A 27,256-nucleotide genomic window follows, 5' to 3' on the forward strand; every position below is an offset into this window, starting at 1 on the left:
CAGGGGGGTGTGGGGGGGGATTGGATCGGGGAATGATACGGTGATATGAACATCAATAATACGTATAAGGATTGGGATATGAATAGCGGAATAGGTTATGCCAAAAAGGTCAATGAGTAGTGGATGGTGAGCAGCGGTTTTTATCATCGGTTGTACGGTAGCTTTCTACCTTTCTACCGGGGGGGGGGTCATCTGAGTCCAGGAGGGGAGGGATGGTGTGTTAGGTATGGGTGGATGTACCTGCATGGGTATGGTATCAGGAATGGTATATTCCCACTACCTGGTATTTTATGGAGTTCTCTGGGGGTAATCAGGTCCTAGTGTCCGGAGATGAAGGGTGACCAGGTCTGGAGAAACACCTCTGGTCTGTCCTGTAAACTGTAGATAAGTCGTTTGTGTGTGGCTGCTTGGTACATTGCTGTCAACCATTCATCATGGGAGGGGACGGTCGGTGCACGCCAGTGTCTAAGGATGCATAATTTGGCCGTTGCTAGAGCGGTGTGTAGGAGTCTACTTTGAGTTCGTGTGATCTTATGGAGTTCTCCCATGTCGTGTAGCAATAGGAGAGATGGGGTGAGAAGTGGTGGGAGGGGTAGGGATTCTCGGAGGGTGTTTCCCACTGTTCTCCAAAAAGGTTGTACGGCTGCGCAATCGTGTAGGATATGGAGTAAGTCACAGTGTGTGTGCGTGGACACCTCCAGCAGTTTGCATGGGGGAGAAGTCTTGCCATATGTAATTTTTGTGGGGTCCAATACCAATCATGTAGTGTCTTAAAGAGGCAGAATTTCAGATGAGCCCTGCGTGCTCCGCGGTCTCTGGCTTCGATCAGGTCAGTCCAGTCCTCCAGGTCATAGTCAGTTTGTAGGTGCGTCTGCCATTTGTTTTTGAGGGAAGTCAGGAGTGGGAATGAGAAGAGGTGGCGATTCAGCAATGCCTGGAATCCCAATATTGCACCTTTCATCTGCCCCCATGTCTCTAGATAGTGTAGTATAGGAGAGCGAGGGACCTGTCGGGGGAGGGCACCTAGTCTCTGTTTAAGACAATGTCTGAGTTGGAGGTAACGCCATGAGTGGCATTCCGGGAGGTTGAATTCCACCTGCAGGTCCCTAAAAGTTTTCCAGGTTTCCCCTGATATAAGTTGATCCACTCGCCTGATGCCTCGTTGACCCCAATCCTTCCAGGTAATAGTTTTCCCTCCGATTTGGAACCCTTTGTTGCCCCATAACGGAGCCCTGTCATGTAAGTGGGGGTCTATCTTAAGGAGCCGATGTACCCGCAGCCAGGTTTTCTTCATGGCTCCTATCATAGGATTGGTGGGTCGGGGCATTTTTGGCTCATATTGTATAATAGCTGGAGGCCGTAGGGGGTCCCTGCAAGGGCTCGTTCTACGTCCACCCATAGTGGCGGGGTTATTACAGTCGGGAGTAGGAGGGCCATTTGTGAAAGATGTAACGCGTACGAATAGTGTTCGATCGAGGGAAGGCTTAGTCCACTGCATTCCCGACGGGCTATCAAGGTGGTTTTAGGTAGATGTGGGCGCATGGATCCCCAAGCAAAGGAGCGGATACAGCGGTCTATCTCTCTTAATACAGGTAAGGGGATCTGTAAGGGGAGCATACCTAGGACCTTAACAGGGGTTTTGAGGGACATCAACACCACCCTGAGCAGGGCTTTTCAACACCAGTTTACCCCTCCCTTTGGATCATCAAAAGCAGACCCATCAACATCAGTGCCAACCACTGGAAGGGAGGCACTGACAGAGGAACAACAAGGCCCAGGGCTCCCCTGCCTCTATAGCCGCAGAGACCTCCCCACACAAGCGGGGACGTCCAGCAAAGAACCCAGGAGGTTTGGATGGCAAGACACCCACCACTGCCAGTAAGAGCCCTCTTACTTAAGGATCACCTTTGTGTTTCACATTCACTCTGGACTGATCCTGAACCACCTGCCATTTCCTATGGGGGAGTACTCTGGACTTTGGACTCCTAATGGTGTGGCTTCTACTATAATGATCTCATTCACCATGACTGACCACTTCACATTTGACTTTTTGTTGTCAAGTCACATATATTTTCTGTTAGTCATAGCTGCACATTTAAATCACCCTTCACTGACTCTTTGCCTGCTGATTTGGATTTCACATTTAGCCATATAGATGTGTCAGACCATGTGAAACATATGATGATGATCTAAGATGCTTGTTCAAGATAGGATACGTTGCATGTCCACAGTGTCCCACTCAGGATTACAACCCTTCCACACAAAAACATACATACAAGTGTCTGCTCAAATAAAAATTGTATTACAGTGTTTATATTGGAAATCAAGAATGATTGACTCATACTGAGTAAATGAACATATTGACAGGTACAGACCCCTAGACCACGGAAGGAAGGGATTTGTTAGACATTGTCCTGTAGAAAAGGCAAACATTGAAGTGGTTAATATCAGCAGCTTGAGCCTTATCAAATACCACATCAAATTAATTCAACATCACATAATCCAAGATACCGACAGATGGCAGTACAACAGTCCCTGATCACAGGGCCATCATAATCCAATACCCATGCATCTGGTGGTATGACATAAACATAATGTCAGTGCTGTGACACAGGCACTGTGGCCTACAATAATGAAACCTATCTACAGCTACATACAGGTAATACAAAAAGTGTTTAGCCAATTTGAAGAAAAAATGACTTGGTTGTAAACTAGGACTACATATTTAATGACCACATGATAACACACATGATGCATTAGGCCCACCACAGCACACAAAACAGGTCCAATCGGCACTTCTGAAATTCCACCCAAGCACTGTGCAAACTATCTGGCACAGGTCTTATACATACAAACTCTGCGACTTACATTACCTGGAACAAATCCATGTCCACTTTGTATGTCAGAAGAGCATCACATACCTGACAATGTCACCGCTCTGAAATGCCTACATGAAGATGTCATGGTGAAGGTACTTGTACAAAAAACAAAAGCAGTTGTGACATCAGCTGGTATATGCTGCTGTTCCGCAATATGAAGGAATCATGGGCTGATCCAGGATAATGGGCACACACATTTGAGATGCAGAGATCTGCCAAACAGAAAACTTGCATGTTGATGGAATGGAAGTTACTTCTGTAGTGATAGACTTGTTCAGTGGCCTGCGGTGGCACCAACCCAACTTGTGTACCATCAATGGCCCCCACCACATGTGGGAGGCAAGTAAAACCATAAAAGTCAGCCTTGACATTGGCTAAATCCTCACATCGGGGGAACCTGATATAGCTGTCAATGTGTTTGATCATTGCTGAGAAGAAATCCTTCAACACCAGACTGAACACAGGTTGTGTCATGCCAGTAGATAGGGCCACTGTATGTTGGAAGGACCCTGTGGCCAGGAAGTACAATACTGACATGACTTGTACAGTGGGTGGTATGCAGGTTGGATTACTGTTAACTGGCATCAGATCTGGCTCCTACTAATGGCCTAAGTCCACTATTGTTTGCTTATTGAGATGGTATAATTGTATGATGTGGCATTCTTCCATGGTCTGTTGGTCTGGCAGTGGACAGTAGACAGAAGGTTGTTGCATCCTCCCTCTCCCAGGGTACTTATTTGTGACAGGACATGATTTGTAACATTAGTCAGTGTGTCCACAGCAACATACATGATGCATGCCACCAATATCATGTGTCAAAGCATTTCTGACTCGATAGACGTGGCTCAGAGTACACATCCCAGCTGGCAAGTACACAAGAGCCACATGTGACCCCCACGGTTGTCCACATGAGTCCACAACATGGCTTTGGGCAGTACCCAACTATCTGCTACACAATTGTCCCTCTAAACGTGAGCACATTTTCTGACCGCCAAAAATACCATTGGCAGTGGTGGTTCATGCACCACTGTCATATGCCATCTGTGCCCTGCAGCACACTACACTAGTGGTTGTATAGTAGGACCTACATAACAAGGATGTTTGTGATGATCCTACACATATGTTGTGTGTGTGATACAGTTTACCAAACCATCTACAGTATTGCCAACCTCCAAAATGGCGGATGCCTGACCTACTCCACTGGACATTATGAACCGCCCATGACTGTCAGTGGAAGTCATCCGCGCGTTAGCCAGTTCCAACCGTGGTCGACACAACCATAGGCTAACGTTGTTGCCTGTGGTGGTCGTGGCCCAATTACTGTGTTCGTCGGTGGTGATTACCGCCTAAATGGCTTATGTGTCCGCCATGTTCTGCAAAATCATTCACTTGACAGCAGCATTGCCACTACTTGAACTGCTGTGTGCCACCTTTGGGAGAAATCATGTCACGTCCAGCAGGTTAAAGGACCCCTGCCTTTTCTCTAGAGGAGCTGGAGAGGCTTGTGTATGATGTCCTTCCCCTGTATGGACAGCTCTATGGCTCACCAGAGGAGCAGCTGAGTACCTCATGTGCACAACTGACTCTGTTCAACAACATCCTTTCCCTCCTCCCAGGCTATAATGTGTCACTGTGTGCCAGTTAAACTTCTTAATTGCCTGTTGTTGCAGTCTGTGTGGCATCAATGGGATGTGCATGATATGTGATGTTTTTTGGGGTCCTAGATCCTCCTTGTGTTGGATGCACAAAACAAGGCATGGAGACTTCCTTGGATGCAGACTTCCTACACATGACATGGAGCTGTGCCGTGGTCCACTGATTCTGGGAAGTTGCGGTTGACACCCTTACTGTTCTCCAGACCGTAGCGTAGGAAGGTGGGTACTAGATTTCTTGATCTGGCTCTGGTGCTGGCCAGACGCTGCATAGCATGACAATGGAAGGCATCTGTGGACGCAATGGTACCTGCCTGTATACGTGATGTGATGTTGTGGGCCAGGGTGGAGAAGAGAACACTGATTAGGGAAGATGCCAAGAGAGTGAGGCGATCACCATTAGCAGGACTGTGGTCAGAGGTGCTGATGGCATGGGAACATCAAGGAGTTGACTTGGGGAGTGACATTAGTGTTGAGGTCCCACCACCCAAGGAGGCAGAGGACATCCAATGAAAAGAATATGTTCACAGTACCGATAAAACATAGTGCCCAACTGTACTGGTCTGTGGGAAATGCCTAGGATGGGTGTCCCCGGACACATGCCTGCTCGCATCCCCTCCTCCCCCCGGCCCTCTGGTTCTGCATGTAGATGGGTGGACACTGGAGATTATAATATGTACTGATTATGATCTTCTTGACCTCTCTGAGCACAGATCAATGAGAAGTCCCTCAGGACAACACATGATTTGTTTAAATCTGATGTTTAGTTACTGAAGAGTTAGGTTTGTAATGGCCACTACAATCTTTATAGTATCCTGCCAATAACAACACTACCTGTGAAATGCAAGCAATATGTACTGTTAAATTACACATTCAAACCAAAATATGGTGAACACTATGTTACATCCCAGTTGTTCACCCCGAACAGTATACTTTTGTACCATACAAATGAAAATACTGTCCATATATACATCATGTGGTATTGTTTGCTGTTAAAGGTGCCAATGAAAACAAGGTTAAAAAAACTAGGCAATGAGACTTCACTGCCATACATCAACATTTCTGTTTAAAATGGTTGTAAATGTTAGACAACATGTATGTGCATGACAGCATGAGCTGTGTATGCATCTCGTATGAGTCATTTGTGGATCTTGTAAGCAATGTGTATAGTGCCACAGATCTTTCACCCCACATCTAGCCTTGCCAAACTGCTGTCTGGAAGCCACTTCATGATTCACTCTGCCCTTCAAGTTGCTACACAAGCCACATTGCTGATGGCCACATGATGTAATGTCATACATGGAAGTGATGGAAATGCGAGTGTCATGTAGGTTCTGTATGGTAAACCTGCAGAGACCAGGGCCTGACAGATTCTTTACTGCCACTGTCACCTTCATTGAAGTCATATTTGTCCTGTACAGGCTTCTTGTACAAATGACAGACCCACAGCACAGGCAGTGTTTAGATTCCTGTACAGGCTTCTTGCACAAATTACAGACCCACACTGCAGACAGTGAGTAGATTCCCGGGTGGCCATGACATGTGACTCATTAGCTTGGTTACATAGCAAGAATTGTACAATGCATACCTTTGTATGTTGGATGCCATCTCTACAGTTGAGACACATATGTCCAAAGGAGTGTTCTGTGGTACAGGTTGTTCTGCTTTGCTTCAGACTGAGATAGAACAAAGCCAAAGAATGCAGCACTCTTAGTCTGAGTAATGAATTTATTAAGGCACTTCCCAGGTTTCAAATACAGATATACGAAAATAATAACATGAGCACTTAATTTGAATGCACACGTGCAACTACAAAAATAATCACAGCAATTGGATAATAATTACCAAAGAAAATGCAATACATCAACAATTAATATATGGGCAGTGACTAAGTATATTTATGCATGCACACAGTAAAGCTACATATTAAGAATTAAAAATGTATCACCAAGGAGATCAAATCCAACATCATCATTGTCTGCCAACATTAAGCTGTGGAACCCGTGACAGCTGGGACAGAAGAAACGACCCCAACAGGATTACTCTGAGCAATGCATCCACTCTCAGAGATGAGTTCCTTCTACCTCAGTGTTAAGCTTCCCCACCTTATATACCTTAAACAAACTGAAAAAGGAAGGTTCTAGAAACTCCCTCGCATCTAGTAAGTTGTGACATTCATCGCTGGCAATACTGGGTCAGTATTGATAAAACATGCAAGAGATTGGCCAGGTCCCAAGTTGTCTTTCCAAGACTGAGTTGTACCCTTCTCTGCCATAAACATTCTCATTTCGCATCCTTGTACACTCTTACCAATGTTTCATCCCCCACATTATGTTCCCTTCCCCGGTGAGAAAAGTGACAACACGTTAACAAGCTATGCGTGGAAAAATACCTGCGCCACCAACGTGACAGCATTTGAAGCTCAGCTAAGCACAAAATGGAGTCAGTGGTCAAGATGGAGTCAGTAGGTTAATACAGATAGCATTGCATTCCACCCTTTGACCAGTGATTTCCACAACATACTGGTTTAAAAGTAATCCTTTTTGGTTTAAACATTGTAAATGGATTAGGTATGCATTGTACACAGCAACAAAGCATGATTATAATACAAATCAGTATCCAGCCTAAAATATTGCATAATTGTCCAAAATCAGGCATCCATTTAAATGACTAGTCCCACCACCCTTGGCCCACATCTTGTTTTACGCCTTTTACCAATTCATGTAAGGTGACAATATGAGACTGAATGGATTTAGAGTGGTCTGATAGGTTAAAACAGCACATGCCCTCAAATTCTGAGCAACCATGATTGTGCTTCAACAGTACATAGTCAATGGTGGCCCTGTTTCACAATCCAGCTTTTAGCAGTAACTCAGATAAAGCGATAGAGGTATGATTGATGTTCTTGAGCATTAAACATGCTAAATTGTTAATAAATTGATTATTATATACAGCTAATCCTGGAACGTCCTACAGGAGAAATGGTTAAACTCACATATTCTGATTTAGAAAATTGAAATTCAGAGTCTTCACTTAATTTAACTTTTTTCCTTGGATAGCGGGTATGTACAGAGTGAAATGGAAACATTATGAGTCCTAATCGTGTAAAAGCTCATGGTCCACCAGTTATATTAGCAGGATTGTATGTAAAAGTGGCATTTCCAAAAGAGAACAACCACTCCACTGGTAATTTGACATACTTGATGTGCCTAGAAGCAGTCACAATGTTTAGACAAGACATATTATTGTCCATATTCTTACAAAATGTATCGTTTCTATACTGACACAGTCTTCGTTGTTCCCACGGGATCTCTTGAGGAGACCTCGTTGTTGCTTCTAGGTGCATTTGAGAACACTTTCCGATTTTGTGAGAATCACAAGTTGTTACAAACATCACCAGTGGTAATATTGTAAGTAATCATCTGGGTCAGATTGTCCCATTTTTCATCTGTTACCTCTTGGCAAAACCTACAATATTCGTAGGGATTAAAATGAGATAATACGTCACTTTTTTAATCTGCTCCATCTTTGTTGGTGGCATTAAAGATTTGCAGTAAAACCTTGGCAGTTGGGATAGCCCCCAAGCAGGTGGAAATAACATCCACCGTACTTTGCATCTGAGTCATACAAAAGTCCGACCTGTTGAATATGACTCGTGCCAGTTGATTCCAAAAAAATTTTGGTCAAGTGCAGTGGCGTGGTCGGTCAGTCATTTCGAAGTTGGGGGCTTTCGGTCCCTCCCGACCCCACACACACACACACCTGGAGGGAGACCACGTAGAACAGCTAGCACACAGACACCTCGCAGTATGATCTGTAAAAGAGACAAGGATGATCATTCTCGCAAATAACATTTATCTGCCTGTACATTTTCCCATCTCTCTTTTCCTGGTTTTATGACTAGCAGAAAAACTCCATTGGCCTTTGCTATGATTTCTACTGGTTCTGGAGGATGATTTGGGGATTCTACTCACACCTTGGCACCAGGGTTTTTGTCAGTTGAGCCAAAACCTCCCTCCCCATGCACTGTAAGAAGGGCTGGGGCAGTGCTCTTTTTCACTATTCCTCCTTACACTGGGATTATTATAATTTGCGCAATTCTGTCTTCAGACTGTATTATCAAGTCAGCGTCTCTACTATTCAGGAGAACAGTTTTGACTTCTCCTTGGTAGTTTGCATCGATCACTCCCCCCAAGACCTGAATACCTTTGTGTGCCAACCCAGATCTGGGAGCAATCAATCTGAAATGCTCCGAGGGAGTCTGTATTCCAACACCTGTTTCAAAGAGTGCTATATCTCTTGGGGTCAGATTTATGGAAAGTGGTGCTGCACTGATCGTAGTGCCACTTTCCCTGTGCCTCTTAGCGCCCTCCTACTGCCACCATGTGTGCACTATATTTAAAATACGGTGCACCATGGCGCAGGGTAGGGGGCAATAGCATCATTTTTATGACACTATTGATGTACTCTGCAGGAGTAGCGCCAAAATATTGGTGCTACTCCTGCAGAGTACATAGTGCCCCATTCTAAAGAATGGAAGCCCCCTTTTAACGCCTTCTCTTGAACAGGCATCAAAAGTGCTGTAAAACATGGCACAAGGAAATCTCATAGATTTCCTTGCACCATTTTTCCGGCTCCCCTAATGGGAGAACTCCCCCTTTGCATACATTATGCCAGACACCGGCATAATGTGGCGCAATGGGTTACAGAGTGGCACAATGCATGCATTGCATCACCCTGTAAATATGGCGCAGGGATTTTGGCCTCGTTGGGCCACAATAACATCAAAAATAATGATGTTAATGTGGTGCAAGGTGGCGCTAGGGCATTATAAAGATGCCCCTTGGTTTCAATGTGTAGGCTTTTAAGGCATGTAGATCAAGACCTGCAGATTCTGGTGTGGCTCAGTAAGGAGCTAAGGCTCCCGGTTTTATTTCCTATTACATGATGGTGTTAGTCGCTACATGGGGTTGGATCTGTAATGCTGGGTTAACATTTGCATTAAAGGGGTCTCAGCATTTGTCAGTGGTCTGTTATTTAATATTTGTGGGGCTTCATTTAAACGCTCTCTCTAATTTCTCAAAGTTCCATCTGATAGTTTTCATAATTTGGCTTTCAGCAAGCCGTTCATTCTCTCAATCAGTCCTACAGCTTGTGGATAATATGGAATATGATGAATCCACTCAATGTTGTGTTGTGAGCAATAATCTTGTACAAATGTTCCTTTGAAATGTGACCCGTTGTCACTCTGGACTTGGAGTGGGACTCCATAATATAACATTAACAAATCCAGATTATTCATGGCGTTGTACTGGGTGGCACGTTTGCAAGGGACGGCAATCAGGTAACCAGAATAAGTGTCCACTACTGTGCAAGCGTATTGACACCCGCAACTAGTCAGTAGTGGCCTAATGTAATCAATTTGCCATATCCACCCCAGCAACTTCCCTCTCCCCAACTGACCTTTGACTGTTTGCGGGTCAGATCTCTGTTGTGTGTTGACAAATAGGAAACTGTATGATCATGGTTTTTATTAAGTCTAGGGGAATGTGAATGCCTCTAATCTCTGCCACCTGTAAGTAGCCTTCTCTCTCAGATGTCTGCATTTTTGGTACACCCACTTAGTCATCCCCAACAAGTCAGAATCCTGTGTCGCCACTTCAGCCCCTGAGATTTTGGCTTTGTCATCTGTAAGGGAATCAAACCATCATTCTAGTGAGTCCGTGGGACAGTGGGCATCTACATGATGGTACTTTGCTCTGGTATTTACCAAATTTATTGCCACAACTCTTTGGCCCACACTTCCTTAGAATGCATTTGCCAGGTATGTGCATGCCATGTAGGAAGCAAGGTGGCTAACCCATTCGCAGTACACCAAGAATCAGTATAAATGTGACAACTCCCAGGTAATTCTTGTTTCAGTGCCTGATCCACAGCGTATAATTCTGCTTTTTGACTAATCTTCCCTTCTCCTGTAGTAGATCACAACTTCTTGGTGACTGGGTTATATGACACTGCCTTCCAATGTCTTTTCGCTCCGACATACTTGGCTGAACCATCAATAAACCATACATGCTACCTATCTTTGGGGACAAGGATTCAATTAGCTAATACCATCTCACTGGTGACTCTTTTATCTGTGGTACCTCCTGCACACTATCATCCTCCTGCACAGGGGCTTGCGACACCTGCTCATGTAGAGCTGCTGTCCCTGGTGGTCCCACTCGGGCCCTGTCCTATATGTACCATTTCTTCCTGATAATATTGGCCTCCTGTGCATGTCCTGTGCTGTGAGCTTTAGGTGAACTCATCACCCACTGCATTATTGGAATCTCCGGTCTTAGAATCACATTATGACCTAGGGTAATTTGCTCAGAATCTGCTAGAGCCCAGTAACAAGCAAGTAACTGTTTCTCAAAGGGAGTATAACCCTCTCCAGCATCAGGCAGCTTTTTAGTCCAGAAACCCATGGGCACCCTCATTCTTCCCTATTTTTGCCACATGCTCCAATTTGCATATTGCCCCTGAATGGTTACATGCAACTCAATGTCTCCTTCCTGTATTGGCCATAAGTCTAAAGCCTGTTGAATCACCTCCTTTGCCAAGTCACAAGCACACTGCTGCTGCTCTCCCCATTCAAACTCATGTTTCTTTCTTGTCACTTTGTACAAAGGGCCACAATCTGACTCAAGTGAGGTATATGCTGTCTCCAAAAACAAAACAATCCAATGAATCGCTGAATCTCCTGCTTAGTGCGGGGAGTGGAAAATTCTAGGATCTTTTGTTTTGCCTGTGGCAAAACCTCTCTGTGTCCCTGATTCCAATGAATTCCTAGAAACGTCACATTTTGAGAGGGTCCTGTGTCTTATCTGGATTAATCATCCACCCTTTGCTCTGCAGGAGTTCCACAACGCAGTTCAACTGAGTCTGCACATGTTCTTGTGTCTCTCCCTGAGTCATCAAATCATCAACATAATGGTTCAATTGCAACCCTGGAATGACAGATACTTCATCAAGGTGTTCTGCCACCAGCCGGTGAGGGATGGTGGGGCAATGTACATACCCTTGGGGGAGTCTTAGCATCCAGATTTTTCTGCCACAGTGCAAAAAACTGAATTGCTCTGGACTCTTAGGGGCCAATGGTATAGAAAAGAAAGCATTGGAAATATCAATGGTTGCATACCAGGTCCCTTTATGTTGTTGTATTCTTTCAATCAAAGTGATGGTGTTGGGGTGTATATTTATTCAATTTGCGGTAATCAACAGTCATTCTAGTCATTTGTATAGTCTCACTTATTTCCTCATACCCTCATGGAATATGATATTGTTTCAAATAAACCACCTTGGTTGCTGGGGGCACCTTCACTCAGGGTATCTTCAAATGACCAACCCTCATTGCTACCACTGAAATGTATCTCTTTGATCCAAATTGATAACAACCATCATCCAAATATAAAGCCATCCCCTTTAGAATGTCAATTCCCAGTATATACTCTAGGATGGGCACAATCAGAACAGTATATTCTCTCTTTAGTGTTCTTCCTATTTTCATTTGAACAGTAGTCTGCATGGCAGGGGTTTGTTTTCCATCCAACCCTATGATGGTGTAGTGATGACCGGTAAACTTTTTCAGATTTCCATAAACTAAAGAGGCCTCCGATCCACTGTTGACTAATACTCTGACCTTTTTAACATTTTTGTGCTTCCAGTGTATTTCTAAATCAACATGGGGTCTCTTATCTTTACGAGCCCATTCCTGTACTGGAGGTTGGCCAATTTCCTAATCTGATTTAAACCTGTCAACTTTTGCCCAAATCAGGTCTGGATACATGTTTTCATATTTGCAAGCAGATTTCTCTCCTTCCCTGTTCTCAGCAGTTAACCACTCGCTGTCCAAATCTTCCTCCTCTTTTCCTCATGAAGAAACAGGTTTCTCCCTATCTTATCTATCCTCCTGCATCTGTGGCTTGCCCTGATTCACTTGTTTATTATCTGGCTTATCATTTTCCTGTTGCCTTCCTTTCTGTCCAGCCCTCTCTTAAGGTACATCTCCCACAACCTTTTAGTAGCTGTCCCATCAATCTGCTCCTTGTTGACACCATCCTTCAGTAATGCCATAAACACGTCTCTCCAAGATACTCTGTTATTATCATGCGACCCTCAGACTTCGAGGCTCTCTCAGGTTTCGTCCAGTTTCCAAGCTCCCCTAACTCGCGAACTGCATCCAGTACATCTTTCATAACCTACCCTGTATGGTTAATTAAGAGAGTCATTAGTACCTGCTTGTAAGCTGGAGGAGCAAGGCAAATTATTTTATTTTGCACTGACACAGAGAGAGGCCCATCTAACAGACGGTGAGCTTCACCCAGGAAAATAGCAGTTTTCATTCCCTCCTTCTTAATTCTCTGCAGTGCATCTCTTAAGGTGTACCAGGGCTTGTCAAGTTGTGGACAATCTGATTCTGTAGGATACTTACGGTTACACCCCACGACTGCTAGCTGCCGTAGGGTGATCTGTTGGTTACCCTGATAACCTGTGAACTCCTCCTGTATTATGGGGTCAGTGCTAAGAGTACAGAACTTGGAAGCGTCTCCTATATCAAACATTACTCCAGAGGCTCCTGTGTTAAATAACTGCACCATCCATGTAAGTAATGTTTCCCCAGATCTCTGCGTGGATCTGTCTATAATATCATTAACTTCTTGCTGGGTGTAATCTTCTAGGGAGTGCGTCTCAATTCTTGCTGGATTCTGTGGAGTGCCCTGTATCGTTCTTCTAAATATTGGCTGTGTGCAAACCAATTTTGGTTTGTCTGGCTCAAGCTGGCCCCCACCTTTTTTAAATGCTTCATAACTGGAATCAGAGAAATAAGTAGATTCCCAGATTTCGGGATCCCAGGATAACCCTGCTTTTGCAATAGCTAAATGAACTTTCTTTCGATTGATTTTTCCCCTCCGTTTCTGATACCTGTATTGAGTGACTCTGACAGCTGGTTTCTCGGCTATTGATTGATAAGTATCTGCTTTATCTTGTAATAATTTATTCTGACAAGACAGCATGGTTACATTATTTTTAGCTTCAACTAGCTGCCTCTAATTGTTGTTTTTCTTTTTCTAACTGCCTATATTTGTTGTGCATTTTTCTATAAGCTGATAACAGGATCCAGCCCCGTCTGCCTAAAGTAGATAAATCATATCCCTGTTCCACAGGTAGCAGGGCTCTCTGGGGCAGGGCCTGAGGTGCTTGGGATGAAGGAGATGCCAACCCTCCTGGGTGAGCAGGCACGGGCAACTCACTGAGGGGCTACTGGGAGGGCAATGCTGGTACAGGGTGGCGGCTGTACCTGCAGCTGGGGTGGTCACAGAGGTGTCCGCCACCAGGACATAGGAGGTATCTGAATCAGTATTGTCATCTCCTGTCTGCGCCGTGGTGCTCCCCTAGCCCTCCGTCCCACTGGTTCCCTCCGCGTCCATGAACTCTGCCTCCTGGGTCTGGTGGGATGTAGCTCCCTCTGTCGTCGGTGCCTCCGCCAGATGATTCTAATGCACACATGGACAGGATGACAGAAGAAAAAAGGGGGGGAGAGAGAGAAAGGGAACACTGGGTCAATTACAGCACCAACACCACAATTGGCCTACACATTACCATTACACACAGGGATCAGGATTGAGCACTATGCATTGCACTGGCATTCAATTGGCAGATGCCACAGCAAGATGAGGGCCAAACACTGCCAACCGCACACCTCCTGAAACCCACAAAGCCCTGAGTGACATGGAATGCAAACAAGCTACGTTACCTGCATTTGCCATGCACCCATACCCTTGAGCTGGATCACGCTGTAATGTCTGGCCTGGCATTAAGGAGCACCCGCTAACTCACACCCACCACCTGGATCCCATGCCACCTACCAATTATTGTAGTAATGCCCACTGTACTCATCCCCTTGTAGCTACTGTGATGCCCTCAAATGCCCATCCAGCTCAGGGTAGGCCACCGCCAGTATGCAGGCCATCAGGGGGGGTCAGGTTCCGACGGGCACCTCTTCCTCGTTGGGCAGCCATTCCCAGCTGGGCCTCTGAGGTCTTCCGTGCCTAGCGTCTCAGATCCTCCCACCGTTTCCTGCAGTGGGTGATCCGCCTGCTGTAGATCCCCAGGGTCCGCACGTCCTTGGCGATGGCACGCCATAATCCCTTCTTTTGATGGACACTGACCTGCAGAGGGGATGCAGACAGGAGGACACACATATGGTCCACCAATCCCGTTTCCATCACCATTGGAAACAAACATCGTCCGGCGCCCACCATGTACACTACCACCAGACATCCCCCTTCGTTGACACAATGCTTGCACACACATCTCCATGCATCCTTCCCACATGCATCGTGCCCCGCGTGTACTCACCTGTTGGTCTGGAGGCCCATACAGAAGTCCATCCTGGGGTAGGACTCTATCCACCAGTCCATCCAACTCCTCCGAATTGAAGGCAGAGGCCCTTTCCACGGTCACACGGGCCATGGTAGGTTCCAGACATAGGTCACAGCAGCACACGCAGTGTAGGTGCCGTCCTGTGGAAAGTCAGGAAACAAGTGAGGATTAGGATAGAAAATGGCAGTCACGTCCGCGGCCGTGTACACCGTCACCGCTGGCACTGATCCCTATTGGCCACTGTACTCCATAGAGCCAATGAGGAATTGCACGGCAGTGCAAGACCGCCTTCCGCCACGACGCCCAACGTTGGTGGAGTTACCACACTTTCACCTGTCACAAGATACAGGACAGGGGGTCGACATTTCATGGTGGTGGACAACTATCAGATAAACCATAACTGCGTCATTGCCTAAAATAGCACATACATTGCCATTCCCACTGTCCCATCACTTTGATGCTGTATGTATACTGAGGTGGTGATTGCATTGTTCAAATTGTGACAACCTACTCACTCTTGTGCCCCTTAGATACGTACCGCTGCGGATGAATAGCAGGAGGAGACAAAGCCCCTTGTACAGACCACTTGTGGACTTGGCTACACTGGAGGACAGGCACATTATACTCACCTATAGACTGGACAGGGCCACAATCACAGAGCTGTATGCCCAATTGGAACCTGACCTGATATCAGCCATATGACATCCCACTGGTATCCCCTCCCTCTTGTGCAAGTGCTATCAGTGCTCCATTTCCTTACAACTGGTTCTTTCCAAGTGACAGTGGGCTTGGCAGCAGGAATGTCACAGCCAATGTTCTCAATCGTGCTGGCAAGGGTTCTCTTTGCCTTGGTGAAGCACATGTGCAGCTACATTGTTTTCCCCCAGATGGAAGATTTGTCCACTGTTAAGGCAGGATTCTATGCAATGGGGAGTATTCCCAATATTATTGGGGCGATTGACTGTACACATATTGCATTCGTCCTCCCCTGCCAGTATGAACAGGTGTTTAGGGATCGGAAGAGTTTCCACTCAATGAATGTGCAAATGGTGTGCCTGGCGGACCAGTATATCTCCCACGTCACTGCCAAGTTTCCTGGGTCGGTGCATGACGCCTTTGTCCTGAGGAATAGCAGCATCCCAAATGTGATGGCCCAACTACAGAGGCACAGGGTGTGGCTAATAGGTGAGCCAGAGTCCCGACCCACTGTATGTCAGTGTATGCCTTCAGGTGTTATCCCCATAGGATTGTGTAAGGCTAAAGTTTGTCCCTCACTATTTGCAGGTGACTCTGGCTACCCAAACCTATCGTGGCTCCTGACCCCTGTGAGGAATGCCAGGACAGGGGCTGAGAACCGTTATAGTGAGGCACATGGGCGAACCAGAAGAATAATTGAAAGGACCTTCGGCCTCCTGAAGGCCAGGTTCAGGTGCCTGCATCTGACAGGTGCATCCCTGTGCTACTCACCCGGGAAGGTCTGCCAGATAGTACTGACCTGCTGCATGTTGCACAACCTGACCCTTAGATGGCATGTGCCTTTTCTGCAATTTGAGGAGACTGGAGATGCCCCTGTGGCAGCACTGGACCCTGAGGACAGTGGGGATTAGGAGGCAGAGGATTAGGATGTGGACAACAGAACATCAGTTATACGTCAGTACTTCCAATGACACACGGGTGAGATAGTGGAACTGATCATTGCTCTGAATATTGATTTCGTCTTTGTGACTGTGGCATGATGGCATTTGCTTCCTTTGCATCTAAACGTATTGTCACCTATGGCTTGTCATTTAACAGATGTTGGTGATATGTCCTGATGGGATTACTATAGACAGTTACAGGTCATTAATTCTATGCTGTCAGAGTGTCCATATCATTTGTACCAGATATGACTGTTCCACTAAATGCACATTGTCAACACATAAAATACTGTCAGTCAAGTTGTGTTCAAGGGTGTTTATTGTGGTGCTATAAATTTGAGGGTAAAGTGCAATGGAATGGGGTGATGGTAGAGGAAAGTCCAGGGTATTGTTCCAGTCTGTTTGTAGCACAGGTGCGGTATCCAAGGGGCCATAGGGAGGGGAGCAAAGGCAGTTCAAAGTGGACAAGGTGAGAAGGTGGGACACAAGGGGGACAATGAGGAGAGTCTCCTTTCCTGGTGGTGGTCTTGGTCTTGGCAAGTGTCTCTGGCTTCTGTCTGGGTCACAGGGAACGTTTGCGGGGTGGTTCACCTTCTGCAGGGAGAGGGGTGCTGGTGGCCTGTGGCGGAGCCTCCTTCCCACTAGATGCAGCGGAGGTGGTGGGCTGGTCTATAGACTTTCCTTCAAGATGTTGGCCATGTCTGCCAGCACCCCTGCTATGGAGATCATGATGGTGTTGAGAGCCTGCACGTCCTCCCTGATCTCATGATGGTGTTCCTCCTGCAGCTGCTTGTTCTCCTGCATGTTGTCAAGGATCTGGCCCATCGTGTCCTGGGATTGTTGGTAGGAACCCAGGATCTTGGTGAGTGCCTCCTGGAGAGTCGGTTCCCTGGGCCTGTCCTTCCCCTTGTGCACAGCGGTCCTCCCAGTGTCCCTGTTGCTCTGTGCCTTTGTCCCCTGAACGGTGTGCCCACTGCCACTGACCACAGGTTCCTGATTGTCTTGGGCGTGAGGTGTGGACTGGGGTCCCCGTACAGGTGAGCACACTGCTGATTGACGTGTCCTGGGGACAGAGGTGTGGGGATGCTATGGTGTTGGATACTGATGGGGGAGGCTCTGTGGTGGACTGTGAGTAGGCTTGGGTGACCGACTGTCCAGTGGCCCCATATCCTGAAGTCCAGTGTTACTGTCATCACTGGGGGCATCTTCTGTTGGTGGACTGGTTTGTAGTGGCACCTCCTCTCCGCTGACATTGGCTGGGGCACCTGCGGGGAATGTAAGTGATGTGTTATGCTTCATGCCTGTGACATATTGTACATCCCTAGCTTCCCCTCTATTGTTGCTGTTGCCCTGCCACCTTGGTTTGTGTATGTTGATGTTTTGTGCGATTGTTAGTTCCCCTATGCTGTGCATGCTTTAGTGATGGGTGTCCATGCAGGGCTGGGAGGGCTGTCCATGCATTGGTATAGCATGCAGGACTGGGCATTGGGGTTAGTCATATGTGTAGGTGCAATGTGTGGGATGGAGTGGAGTGATGGGAGTGAGGGTGAGGGGGTGTGATGGCATGCAGGTATGGGGGTTGATAAGTAATAAATATTGACTCACCAGTGTCCAGTCCTCCGGCACCTCCAGTGAGTCCCTCAGGATGCAGTAATGCCAACACTTGCTTCTCCCATGCTATGAGATGTGGGGGTCCAACGCCAGCCCTCTGGAAAGTGAAACTGGGGTGCCTTTGTGGGGACATGGGTGTTGTGTGGTGTGTGTAAGTGTCTTGGTGTTGGGTACTGTGGTTGAGTGTGCGTATTGGGGTGCGTGAGGGATGTATGGGTGTATGTGGTGTGTGTGTCTAGTTGTCGCAGTGATCTTGGTGTCAGTCTGGTGGCAATGATTTGTATTCGTAAAGGGTTGTGTGTGATGTGGGTGTGTGTTTTATAGTGCTGTGGGATGGTGGGTGTGGTGTGTGTATGAGTGTCAGGTGTGTGTTTTTGGTATTGGCCAATGTAGTGTTGTTTTGTATTTGGGTGTCCATTCTGAGCGCGCCGGTGTGTACCGCCAATGGTTTACTGGCGTTGAATGTCCGCCGTGGTGATTTGTGGGTCATGATGTAGTGGGCGTTGTTTTGTTGGCGTAACGGTATGGGGGTTGGTAGCGCCACTTTAGCACTGACCTTTGGTCTGGCAGATTTGTGAATGTGGCAGTATTCTGTTGGATTGGTGTGTGTGTGTCATAATATGGAGAACGGATATTCACTACCGTGGCAGTATGTTGGCGGCCGTCACTGTGGCGGTAAGTGGCATTAACCGCCAGTGTCATAATGAGGGCCTTTATGTACCTACCATGCCAACCCCTTCATTGTCACTCAAGTGTAAGGGTATGTACTATGGATATTGCCAATAGGGACTGACTTCAGAAGCCACATAGCTGTGTAGTGTTTCATTAGGGCTCACATCACAGTACATGTTGCTTGAGCATGGTCTGCCTGATATCAGTCGACTTGCTTAATCATTGTAGGCCATGAACAGGGTAGTGGCTTAGTCTGCAGATGGATTCAAAAGTGTATAGTCATGTCCACATTTGTGCTTCACACTTGTGGTGTGTGACAAATTGAAAAAAAAATTGCTGGGTGTTTCTGACATGTGTGTGACAACCATGTAGTCAAAAACCTGTGATTTAAATTCTTGATTTTTCTCTTGCATCCATACAGGTAAACACCAATCAGAAAAAGGAGATATGGAGAGCTGTCGTCCGTAAGCTATGTACCTTGGGGATTCCCACCAGGGGGAGTGCCCACTGTCGCAAGATGTAGGAGGACCTGATACGCTGGGCCCAGCAGAACGCAGAGGTCCAGCTTGGACTGTCCTCCCAACATGGGTGGGGTGCATGTCAGACCATGATCCCTCTAATGGCCAGCATCCTGGTGGTGGGGTACCCAGACCTTAATGGGTGTTTGAGGGGAGCACAGCAGCCACAAGAGGGTGAGTACAGGGCATTTTCTTGTCACATGACCGAGTTATTGTGTGATTAGGCATGAACCATGCAAGACACAGTGGGCCTGATTCTAACTTTGGAGGACGGTGTTAAACCGTCCCAAAAGTGGCGGATATACCACCTACCGTATTACGAGTCCATTATATCCTATGGAACTCGTAATACGGTAGGTGGTATATCCGCCACTTTTGGGACGGTTTAACACCGTCCTCCAAAGTTAGAATCAGGCCCAGTATATGAGTAACTGTACCTGGAGATATGTGATGTGGTGCAAACTGATGTGTCTTGCCTATTGGCCCTGGGACCTAGTGTACAATCCACAATCAATTTCCTATCCAAGGACAACACATGGCTGTGTACATTGATCAAACAAGTAATGTTTGTTGTTGTAGTGGGTGTAATTTCCACGCTACAGACCCCTACACCCCGGTGTTACAGGCCAAAGACAAAAAAAGTGATGGATCACTGTCCTCAGCCATGAGTCTGCTCAAATTAGTAAATTGGCATGTGCCCCCCAGAGACCACTTGTCTTCAGTGTCTGATGAGGCCTGGTGCCTCACTACTGTCTGTGATATGAAAATGGCCATCATACATGCAACAGGGAATACATTGTTCTTTGGATGCAGCTACAGATCAATACTTATCCCTTAGTAGGTGGAGAATGTCCATTGACATGATTTATGTGACTTCACTGTTGCCTACATTCCTAGTGCCAACATGTTAGCATGTGTCCTTTCTCTTTTGACAAAATGTGCACACTACTGTTTCATGCATGGTCTACCTGTGTTGACGGGATGATTTCTGTATTCCATCACATATATGTGCATGACAACCTGTATTTGGAATAAGACATTTTCAATGGGGCTACATTTCATGGGCACCACAGACAGGAGTGTGTCACGATTGATTGTTGGCTCACACATGCCCTCACCCATCATATCATGTCATTTGGCATGCATCATGGAGTGACTTGCCGTTATGTTGGAATCACTTGTGGTTGGGACAACCATTCTTCCACAGACATCTGGGTTTGCAGGACCAAAATGGAGACTGTGGTGTAGCTTCCCATTGGGCAACATGTTGAGGGCCTTCTACAAGTACTTGCAAATCTCTGGGACAATCCAACATACGAAGGACTAATGGCATCTACTGATGCAATCAGAGTATGTCATTGTAAGGGGTGCCAGACAGTATTGATTTCCCTGGGGTTTGCTGATTCCTTGTGTTGTGGGTTGTCGAAACATATCTCCCTGACAATTTGCATATTTTGTCGCAAGTGTCTATTTCCATGCCAAATGTGTAGCATATCTGAGCAACATTAGTACTACCTCCATGGTTCCATTAGGACAAATTACTCATTGTGAAGTGTGCATTGTTGATACGTTTCCAGTGTAAGATGAGTTTTCCATGTCCAGGCTACTCTACTGCTGTCAGTAACATGGCAGGTTTTAGAAGCATTATTTGTTATTGTTGTGTTATTGTGTATGTGACAAATAGACAAACAGCCACCTTTGACCCTGCTTGCAGGTAGGTCGCTCCCCGCTCCGCCTTCCGCGCCACCTCCTTTCCTGCTCCCTTTTGCTTTTTTCCCCGCCGCTGCGTCCCCTGCGGCCCCTCCCATCTCCACCCTCCTTTTCTCACTGTTTCCTTCTTTGCCCTTTCCCGCCGCTGCGTCCCCTGCGGCCCCTCCCGCCTCCCCCCTCCTTTTCTCACCGTTTCCTTCTTTGCACTTTCCCGCCGCTGTGTCCCCTGCGGCCCCAGCCCTCTCATTGGACAGGCCCTCCCGCCTCCCAGCTACCACTCCCACCCTCCCCTCCTCTTATGGCAGCCGCGGCGCGCTAGCAGGGAGCACCTTTGACCCTGCTTGCAGGTAGGTCGCTCCCCGCTCCGCCTTCCGCACCACCTCCTTTCCCGCTCCCTTTTGCTTTTTTCCCCGCTGCTGCGTCCCCTGCGGCCCCTCCCACCTCCCCCCTCCTTTTCTCACTGTTTCCTTCTTTGCCCTTTCCCGCCGCTGCGTCCCCTGCGGACCCTCCCACCTCCCCCCTCCTTTTCTCACCGTTTCCTTCTTTGCCCTTTCCTGCCGCTGCGTCCCCTGCGGCCCCACCCCACCAGCCCTCTCATTGGACAGGCCCTCCCGCCTCCCAGCTGCCACTCCCACCCTCCCCTCCTCTTATGGCAGCCGCTGCACGGCCGCGCTCAGCAGGCGCACCGCGGGCGTGCCGAAGGCGCACCAAAGGCAAGCCCGTCTGCGCCTGTCCGCGCCTGGACCACGCCCAGCACCAGAACCCCTGGCCCTCCCAGACACACCTACTCCCCCCTAACCCTCCACTCTCTCAACCCAGGCCCCCGCCCCACATGCACCACATTTAGCCCCACACACACTCATGGCCCCTTCACCTGCTACACCTGCCACTTCTCCTGCTCATCATCCCTCACACCACACACCAACCATAGCGACCCCACCTTCAACAAACACAACACCCCAACACATAACTCACCCACCCTTCCCCCACCAACCAACCCCGTAGCACACCAGCCCACAACCAGAACACACCCCGCAACAACACCCTCACGCACCACACCAACGCCACCCACCACAACCACCTGAACTGCCTGCTCCTCAACATCTGCTCCCTTCACAAACATGCCATAGAACTCTGGGACCTCATCACTTCACACTCACCTGACATCGCCTTCCTCACGGAAACCTGGACCAACCCCTCCTCAGAACCCGACATAGCCATAGCCACCCCCAAGGGATACAAACTCCAACACAAAGACCGCCTCAACAAGCCAGGCGGGGACATCGCCATCCTACACAGAGACACCATCAAAGTCACCACCAGCTCCCAAGACACTATCAGCAACACTGAACACATGCACTTCCTCATCCACAACAACAACTCCACCCTCAGAGGTACACTAATCTACAGACCACCCGGACCACGCCCCGCCTTCTGCGACACCATCGCCGACAGCATCAGCCCGTACGCCCTCACCTCCATAGACTACATCATCCTCGGTGATTTCAACTTTCAGTTAGAAAACCCACAAGACCACAACACTACCTCCCTCATAGACAACCTCAACAACCTCGGACTCAAACAACTGGTCACCGCACCCACCCACTCAGCAGGACACACGCTGGACGCAATCTTCACCTCAAGCCAACACATAGCCTACACCCTCACCACCGAACTCCTCTGGACAGACCACTGCTGCGTCAACTTCTCCTTCACCAAACACCCCACACACTACCATCAACACACCACACCCTACTGCATGTGGGACAAGATCCCCACAGAACAACTAAACTCCCAACTGGCCCATAACTCCCCCCCCACACCAACTACCCCAACGCAGGAGCACACAACCTCTCCAAATGGATCACTACCTGCGCAGACACACTAGCACCCCTCAGAAAACACATCACCACCCGCAACATCAAGAACGCCCCATGGTTCACCCCTGAACTCCAAGACTCCAAGCGTAAATGCTGCCAAGCTGAGAAAATATGGAGACTAGAACCCTCCTCAACCAACTTCTCCACCCTCAAAACCAACATTCGCACCCATCACCAACTCATACGCACGTCAAAAGAGATCACTACAAGACACGACTTGACAACTCCCAAAACAGCAAAGAACACTTCACCATCATCAATGAACTTGCCAAACCCAAAGCCAGCAACATAGACCCCACACACACACAGCCCCTATGTGACGCCCTTTCCAACCACTTCCTCCACAAAATCCTGGACATCCACAACAGCTTCATATCACACACACCCACCACACATACCCCTCTCTCACCCAACTCAACCCACACTCAAGACCCCCCACCACACTATCCACATGGACCCCTACCACACATGAAGAAACCGAAAAAACCATGAACTCCATCCACTCCGGTTGCCCCTCGACACCTGTCCACACCGCATCTACAACAAAGCTAGCCCTACCATCGCCCCCATACTCTACAACATAATCAACTCCTCTTTCGACTCCGCCACCTACCCAGACCCCTGGAAGCACGCGGAAATTACTGCTCTCCTAAAAAAAAAAAAAAGCCGACCCGGAGATCCTCTCCAACTACCGCCCCATCTCCCTCCTCCCTTTCCCCGCCAAGATTGCAGAGAAATTAGTCAACACTCGCCTATCCCACTTCCTCGAAGCAACCAACACCCTTGACCCCTCACAATCTGGGCTCCGCAAGAACCACAGCACAGAAACCGCCCTCATCGCATGCACTGACTACATCAGGACCAAAGTCGACAAAGGGGAAACCGTTGCACTCATCCTCCTAGACCTCTCTGCAGCTTTTGACACCGTCTGCCACCACACACTCCGCACACGCCTCCACAACATAGGAATCCGCCACAAAGCCTTAGACTGGCTCACCTCCTTCCTCACAGACCGAACACAGAGAGTCGCCTTCCACCCTTCCACTCCAACACTACCAAGATCACCTGCAGAATCCCCCAAGGGTCCTCCCTCAGCCCCACACTCTTCAACATCTACATGATCCCCCTAGCCAACATTCTCCGAGCACACGGAATCACCAACCTCTCATATGCAGATGACACCCAACTCATCCTCTCCCTCACCCGCAACCCCACCACCGCCAAAACCAACCTACACGCCGCTCTCCTAGACATCGCCAACTGGATGACCACTAACCACCTCAAGCTCAACTCAAACAAAACCGAAGTCATCATCTTCGGCCCCAACAAAACCACATGGGACGACTCCTGGTGGCCCACTGCCCTAGGCCCCGCACCCACCCCCGCAACCCACGCACGCAACCTCGGCATCATCCTCGACCCCTCCCTCTCCATGACACAGCAAATCAATGCTCTAACCTCCTCCTGCTTCCACACACTCCGCACCCTAAAAAATCCTTCAAATGGATCCCCCCAGAAACCAGAAAGACAGTCACCCACGCACTCATCAGCAGCAGACTGGACTACGGCAACGCCCTCTACACCGGCACCACACTCAAACTCAAACGCAAACTCCAAAGAATCCAGAACACAGCTGCGCGCCTCGACCTTGGCCTCCCCTGCCACAAACGAATCTCACCACACCTCAAATCCCTACACTGGCTCCCCATAGACAAGAGAATCCCATTCAAGATCCTCATCCACGCACACAAATACCTCCACAACACCGGCCCAACCTACCTCAATGAAAGAGTAAACTTCCACACTCCCACACGCAACCTCCGATCAGCCGGCCTCGCCCTAGCCACAGTCCCCCGCATCCAGCACACCACCACAGGAGGCAGGTCTTTCTCCTACCTCACCCCCAAAACCTGGAACTCCTTCCCGCCGACCTTCGCAAAACCAAAGACCTACTGGTCTTCAGAAAGAACCTCAAGACTTGGCTGTTCGACCAGTGACCCTCCCTGCCCCCCCCCTGTCCCCTCCCAGCACCTTGAGACCCTCATGGGTGAGTAGCGCGCTCAACAAATTTCTTTGATTGATTGATTGATTGATAAATGTCTACATGACCTTGCGTGGGTTCTATGGGAATTAACCTGGCATCGGCCTACTATTTTGTGACAACAGGCAACTGAGCTATGCTCCATGAGGAAAAGCCTTGAAGGTGTTGTGGTCTCCTAATTGTTCAATGGTTACTGTGATTGCACAACATCAGCCAAGCAGTTGTAGTTGTCTGAGATCCTGATTTTCAGTGGGCAACTGTTGAAAGTTCATATGGCATGCATGCATTTGGTATGGTACATGTAGGAGGCACTTTGATGTAGTTTGTTGCTGGGGTCTACTGGACGTCATGGTAATGTTTGATAACCACAGCTGTTGTTCAAGGGTGATATGGAACTTGTGGGGATCACTTTCCTCTTTGTCTTTGCAGCATCAGCCCAGTCAAGCAAAGGAGACAGGGCACAATGAAGTGGGAAAGCATCTGGCCACGGTACCTCCAGTCATGATACCACCGACACAGAGGGACCCAGTGGCCTGGATGGTGAGGAGATTGCCACGGAGGAGACAGGATCAACGTCATCATCATCAGATTCTTCCTCAAGTGGTTACGCTACTTTTACCAAGCACACTGACACACCTGCATACACCCAAGTCAACACACACAAGCAGCCACATCAATACAAACACCACAAGACACACTAGCATACAGGTACTCAACCTACACCCACACACACCACATCAGCCACCACTTCACCAGACACCCCCATCACCCCCTCAACACAAACACCACATACAGATACCCACACATACCACCCCAATAGCACGTGACACTTCCACCACACCCACCATAACCCCAGACACCAGCACAACACCCCGACATATCCCCTACATCAAATATATCTACAGATACCACTCAAACACACACAGACACATCCACCATTCCCACAGACACCAACCCAACACACAGACACATCCATCACTTCCAGCATACCTGCAGACGCAACTCCAACAGACACTCAAACATCCACCACATACAGCATACTCGCAGATACCACCCTAACAGACACACAAACATCTACCACATCCAGCATACCCACTTACCCCATCCAAACAGACACACACACACATCCACCACTCCCATCATCACCCAGCACCCCTACCTCCCAGCCCCCCAAGACACGCAAATGCCCACACTCACACATGCAACAGACACCACCCAAACAAAAGCATATGTCACATTCACATGCCCAAGGCATCTATACCCATGCACAAGACAACCATTCCCTCAGCTTCCAAATCCCCAACCTCTTTAGCAGACTGTCCCTGTGGTCCCAAGGAAAGTTTCCTTTTTGAGTTAGCTCTTTCCCCTGTTCTCCCCACCCTCCCTCCTAAATCCAAGAGGCCCCCACCCATATCCCATCCCGTCACATCCCTTCCACTTCGAAGTCATCCTCTGTCGCACCTTCCCCTCTGCAAGCACCCATAACCCCCCCTCCTAAGAATAAGCCCACACCTCCAAAGAAGTAGCCCCCGCCCAAGCCCACCCATCCCAAATCCGACCCCAATCAAAGAAGATCCCTGAGGTGCCTTACTGCCCATTTTATGTCCCCTTCCTGAGAAGGTTCCATGGCAGTGATTGGAGTCAAGTGTGGGGACAGTGCTGTGCAGAGATTTTCAAATAGATGGCCAATGCCCTTTGATTCTCATTATTCTGGATTGAATAAACCCAAATTGTTGTTTTTTGGAGTACACATTGGTTCTGCCATTACTTTTCTACCTTTTTGTTGTTCCTGAGTAATTTATGTTGTATGCCTACAGTTGTGTGTGTTTCACCCTCATTGCTGATCCATTTGCAGTTGTTTGCAATACCAGACTTTGTGGGCAGTGCTGGTGTCACCCAAGACAATGGTAGATGTTCACTGTGTGGATATGTGGCTGTTAATCTGATTGGGGTGTCATTGCATTGTGTTATGTTTGGTATGGTAAGTATGTAATCTTGTGTTGTCCAATGTCAGCATGTATGGTGTTAGATTTGTCCACCTGACATTGATTGTACATTTGTCTCATGTGTGGAATCTTGAGTTTTGTTTGTCCAGGCATGGAGGGTGTTCAATTGTGCTGGATTCCTTTGCATTTGACTGTGTTTGTGTCCATTTTGCTGTGTGTACATTGCAGCTAGTCATCTAGATGTATGACCGAAGCTGTAGCTGTTGTATTTGCTTTCTTGAC

This window comes from Pleurodeles waltl, chromosome 5, assembly GCF_031143425.1.
Source record: "Pleurodeles waltl isolate 20211129_DDA chromosome 5, aPleWal1.hap1.20221129, whole genome shotgun sequence".
Lineage (NCBI taxonomy): Eukaryota > Metazoa > Chordata > Amphibia > Caudata > Salamandridae > Pleurodeles > Pleurodeles waltl.